Raw genomic sequence first — 5751 nt, 5'->3', positions numbered from 1 at the left:
GTATTTCTCCTGTTGGCCTGATTATGAAATTATAAACCTTTGGGGAGATTTAAGTAATAGTGAAATAGGAGAAAGAGGTCCACATGTCAAGGGAATGTTGACATTTCAAACGAATGCTTCTGATTGCTTAGTTCATTGATAGTGATTTCCTTCTTTATTCTCCAAAAAGTTTTAATAGCTGGTAAGATTTCGTTCCTGTTGCTGAGTTCATTGATCACAGAATGGAGACACTGAAAGACACAGAAGTAAAAGCCTGTCTTCAGGGAGAAAAGAAGGGAATGACATTTCCTATATGCCTACTATGTGCCAGGCACTCTGATTTACACTTCCAGTCATTTTCCTCGTTTAGTCCTCATTATTCTTTGAACTTAGGCATTACCCCTTCTTTTAAGTTAAACACATACCCTCTCTGAGGCCTCTTGCTGGAAACAGCATTAAAAATATTTCATTTTACTGCAAAGGACATATTCTTTCTACTTTATCATGTTGCTTTGATATAAATTCCTTGTAATTCGTTGTCCTTGGGAACACAAGAACATAAGAAAAATCTGTAAGAAGGCTCTTGGTTTTCTTTAGACTGCAAGTAACAAAAATCCAACTCTAACCACGGCTGGCAAGAATGGGAATGAATGACTGGTTCGTGGACTCTAAACTAGGGCTGGACAGCCGTCCTGGGGCGGCCGCGGGTGGGACTAGGCCTCAGGAACCCTGCAGCCGTGTCTGTCTGACCCATCACTGTCTGTCCTGGGATTTCACTCACTCTTGGCACCAAGCAGCTCCTTCTGGCCCAAATTCTGGCTCCTGAGGCACCTGAAGTGTGACTTCCACGCTAGAGCAGGGACCGGCCACTGTGCTCTGTCTCTCATCCAAAGGGCAAAGACCCACAAGGAAGATTGGCGTTTTGGTAAAATCGAGAGCTGTCCCCCTCCAAGGGGCAAATTCAGCGTCTGTCCTGTGTGGTTGGGGGACACCTGTGTGGAGAGCTCACAGACGCTTTAGACGCTGGCGGAGTTCCTGGAGGAGACTCCGGAGAGGCCCGCAGAGAACTCAGAACTTGCCCTGGGCTTTGGAGGAGAAAAGGTTTGCCTAGATATGAAGAGGGGAAATTAAAATTAGGTGAAGCAGAGCCTTAAGGGACTGATGATGGTCCCTGTGGATTCTGGATGTCAGATCACAGAATCTGGATGTTTTGAACAGTGATGCTGAGCCCTTCCAGATGCATGTCCTCTGTCTGTGGGAGTATCCGGTTTCCTTCACGTCTCCGCCACCCCTCCAGGCTAGCGGCCGCCCGAGCGTGGTCACCTGCAGAGACACGGTGGGTGCGAGGGCCTCGGCCCGGTGCGCTGGCTGCGGCCGCCTGCGGGCTGATTCCTGCCCGCGACCCCATCCTCCGCCCGAGGCCGGGTCAGCGTGGGTGCCCGTGGGCGCGGGCAGGGGCAGCGGTGCAGCCGCGGAGCAGCCCGCGTGTACCTCGGTGGGAGGGCGGCCCTCGCCCGTACCCTGGGTCTGTTCCTTCTCCCCCGGGTTGATTTCCTGGTTTTCTGCCTTTGCATTTTGTCGTATTTCCTGATACTCCTTATTGGACACTTTTTATTCTTTTTTTTAGTGTTTTATGTAAGTAGCGGCTGCGCGCAGCCTGGGGCTCCGCCGCCCCCGCAGAGCCCCCCCCCCCCCCCCCGGCCGCGCCCGGGCCTCCAGCGGGGCGAGCTCGCCGCACGTGCCCGCGCGTGGCCCCGCCGGGAGGCTGGAGGCGGCCCCGCGGGGCTGGGCTGCACGCGCCGCCCTGACCTCCCCTCCCGCCCTCGGCCCGTCCGCACGGACGCGGCACCGGGCCCCGCTCCGCAGGCACAGCAGCGCCGCCCGGCCTCGCGGCGGGTCACGCGGCGGCCCCCCCGCGGTGACGTCACGCAGCCCCGCTTCCGGCCGCGCGTTCCCCCGCCAGGCGGCGCCGCGGAGCGTCCTGCGTCCACGCCGTCTGCGCAGCCTCGGGCGCCCGCGACACGTCACCGGCTTCGCGTCCTTTCTGGAGCGCGCGGGAAGGCGAGCGCGCGGCGGGGTGACGACAGCGGGGTTCCCCGCGCGGGGGGCGGGGCCGCGGACGTGGCGCGCGGGAGGGCGGCGGGGGCGGGGGCGGGGGCGGGGGCTGACCGCGCCACACCCGCCTCGTGACCCGCCGCGGGGCCGGACGCGGCAGACGCGCTGACGGGGCGGGCGGGGGGCGTCGCCGGGCGCGGCCGCTCCGACACCGTCCTTTGCCCCCGCCGCCCTCGGGCGGGCTCCGGGGAGCCCGGCGCCTCCCGACTCGCCGCGGGCTGGGCCCCGACTTCCGGGCACCGTCGGGTCGGAGCCCGCGCTGCGGCGGCGCGTCCTGGGGACGGCGGCGGGGGCGCGGGCACGTGTGGTCGGGCGGCTCCTCGGCCGCGCTGGCCCCGCCCCCAGACGGCGCTGGCCCCGCCCCCGCCCCGATGGCCCCGCCCCCAGACGGCGCTGGCCCCGCCCCCAGCCTGCGGGCCCCGCGGCGCGGGAGGGAGAGGCGGGCGCGGGGTGGGCGCGGGTTCCAGGCCCGGCCGCGGCTCGGCGGCTGCCCGTGTGCCGGGGGCGAGGCGTTCGCTTATCTGCAACGTCGGTGTTTTCCTGTAAAATACGGGCCGCCCCGCCCCGGATACGGCGGTCGGCCCGGCGCGGGGCAGGTGATGGTCCGTCGAAACGTGCAAGTCGGTGTCCACGCTCTGCCGGGCTCTGGCCCTAATCCCCGGGCCCGTAAGGACCGGGTGGCCCCGCGTGCAGGTCTTTAGGAGGCGGAGCTCACGGCCTGCCCGGCTTTGGAGGAAGACCCCCGCCCCCCCTCCCACCCCCGGCCAGGGGTCACCCATGACCCAGTCGGTGGAACCCGGGGCCTCCTGAGAAGGGGGGTGTGTACTGGGGTTTTCCGCGGCCCGACCCCCGTGAAGGCACCTGCCCACCCCCCGTGAAGGCACCTGCCGGGAGCCCCGTGAAGGCACCTGCGCACCCCCCCCCCCGTGAAGGCACCTGCCGGGAGGGCAGCCCTGCCCCGGTGCCTTCTCGGAGTCCCGCGTGTCAGGCGGGAGGCCGGGCCGGGGAGCCCCCGCAGCTTCCGCGAGGCCGTCCTAGCCTCGTCCTAACCTCCTAACCGAGTAAAGACGCGGCGTCTCGTGGAAGGAGCACACCTGGCGTGGAAGGAGCGCACCTGGCGTGTCCCCGGATGCTTCTGCAGCATGTGCCACCCGCTGTGTTAGGGTTTTCACAAGTCACCGTCTTGGTTTCCCCCGCGGTGCCGCTAGGGGAGGTCCCGCCTGCACCTGGGGGGAGCTGTGTGCCCCCCAGCAAGGGGACGAGCCGGTGTCCGGGCGCCCCAGGGCCGCGTGCTGGGCTCTCCCCTGGGCTAGGGACGCTTGGGGCCCTGGGACACCCTCGGGGCACAGGTGAGGTTGGCACACACACCCCCCCGCCTCACCTTGGAAACCCCCCTCCCTGGCCATCAAAGCTAAACTGGGTTGAGGGACGGACAAAGGGCAGCATCTGTGGCTCCGAAGGCCAACGGAAGCAGGGGCAGCCTCCCTGCGTGGCCTGTCCCGGGCGTGTCCAGGGGAGGACTGTGGACCCGACCGGCCTTTTTTTAGCTCCGTCTGGCAGGAGCCACCTCCCCCTGCACCTGCCGCCGCCGCAACCGCTGCTCATTCGCAGTTGGCAACTTGGCAGAAACGGGCGCCCGTGGCCTCCGGCGCTGACGTCCTGGGGTGGCCTGTTCTCCGACAGGGACGGCGGCCGCACTGCAAGACCCGGAGGAAGGCAACGAAGGCAGAAATGCTGTGTCCGTGTCCGTTTCCATGTGGGTTTTTTTTCTTTTTAATCTTGAGCTCAGCCAGTGCAAGAGAGAGCTCCAGGCTGAGGCGGGCCAACAAGGACCAAGACCCCGGGGTTTGTCGTCAGTGCCGCGGCTCAGAGCGAGGCAGGTGGTTGCTGCTGGAGCGAGCCACCGGCGCGGGAGGGGGCCGCTGCGTGGGCACCTTCGTTGGCTTTCCCTTCCCCTTGCTGCCAGGGCGTGTCCGAGCTGCTGCCTCGGGGCGGGTCTCCGGGCCGGGCTAGACGGCCGCCCCCTGCCCGCCTGCAGTCGCAGGACCGCCAGGACCTCCCCTGTCTGGGCCGGTGCGGCCCGCGCGCCTCGGAGCCGGGAACAGACTCCTCGCTGGCCGGGGACGCAAGCTTCGGGCTGTAAACGCGTCGCCTAAGTTTGAGGACACCCCGACCACTGACGGGACGACCGAGAGCGGTCTCAGGGCGCGGGGCCGGAAAGCCCTTGTATTTAGGCTGGGTCTGTGGGGCCCCTGGGGGCTCAGCGGCGAGTGCCTGCTTTCGGCCCAGGGCGTGACCCAGGGCGTGACCCCGGAGTCCCGGGATCGAGTCCCGCATCGGGCTCCCTGCCTGGAGCCTGCTCCTTCCTCTGCCTGTGTCCCTCTCTCTCTCTCTCTCTCTCTCTCTCTCTGTCTCTCATGAATAAGTAAATAAAATCTTAAAACCATCTAGGTCGGGCCCGACGGATTGCGTTCCGGAGACCTGAACACCAGGGTCTGGCCGTCCTTGGGGCACAGAAGCAAGGCCCAGCACCCGAAGGCCTTGACTCGGGACTTGGGCCCCGGAATTCCCTTGGTCAGACGGTTCTTGAAGGGGCACAGAGGCCGTGCCCTAAGAGAGCGGCGACCTCGGCTCCGTACTTTCCTTCCAAGTTCCACATTCAGCGCGCAGTCGAGACCTGAGGAGGAGACGAGCCAGTCAGGGCGGTTAAAGGGGTCCAGTCCCTTGAGCGTCTGCTGCCCTTCGTGGGAACCCACACACTGTATGGCCCTCGGCCTCCGCGCGGGCTTAGTTAATGGGGTTCGAGGGGTGGGTCCCCTCGCGGTGGGACGATGGGCCTGCCTGAAGGTGCAGGGCTCGGGTCCGGGTCCGGGTCCTTGCTTTGATTCACAGGGTAAGCTCTGCCTCGCGGGGCCTGCGGGCCGGTGGGGCCGGTGGGGCCGGTGGGGCCGGCGGGCGGCAGGGGCGCAGGGCCGGGCCGGCAGCTTTCCAAGGAAATGCTGTCCTGGTCTCATTGTTGGCTTTCCTGTTGTCACGTCCAGGAAAATTGTGTCATCAGCCCAAGGCCGAAAGTGCCAGGCTGTGGTTGGGTGATGCAGGCATCGCGTGCGTGGATTTGGAGGAAGGTGAGGTGGGGGCGGGAGGTCCAAGGATGGTGCCCCCGGAAGGCTGGAGCACACGGAGCTGTCGGGGACCCGTGCCGCTGCCCCGGACCGAAGTTCCCCTCCAGAGCCGATGGGAAGTACGCGGTCAGCTGGTCCCTTCGCTGGTTTTGTTTCTTTTTTTTTTTTTTTTTAAAGATTTTACGCATTTATCTGACAGAGGCAGCGCGAGTGGTGGGAGGGCAGAGGGAGAGGAAGACCAGCAGGGCCCGCGGAGCAGGGAGCCCGACCGGGGGCTTCGACCCAGGACCCCGGATCGTGCCCCAGGGCCGCCCGGCACTGGTCCCTTATCTGTTAAGCCAAAGGGAAAACACTGTCGTGGGGGGAGAGGGCGTGGCAGGCTCCAGAGGGAAGGAAGGAAAAATCAAGCCTGGATTCACCGTTTGTTTATTCGACAGTTATTGAGTCCCACGTGCAGGCGGCGGGCGAGGCCCCGCGGGTCCAGAAACGGACGCGGCGCGGGAGCCCTCCCTGGGAAGGGTCACGGTCCGGGCGG

Source organism: Vulpes vulpes, unplaced genomic scaffold (assembly GCF_048418805.1).
Source record: "Vulpes vulpes isolate BD-2025 unplaced genomic scaffold, VulVul3 u000000657, whole genome shotgun sequence".
NCBI lineage: Eukaryota > Metazoa > Chordata > Mammalia > Carnivora > Canidae > Vulpes > Vulpes vulpes.
This window is presented reverse-complemented; position numbering follows the sequence as displayed.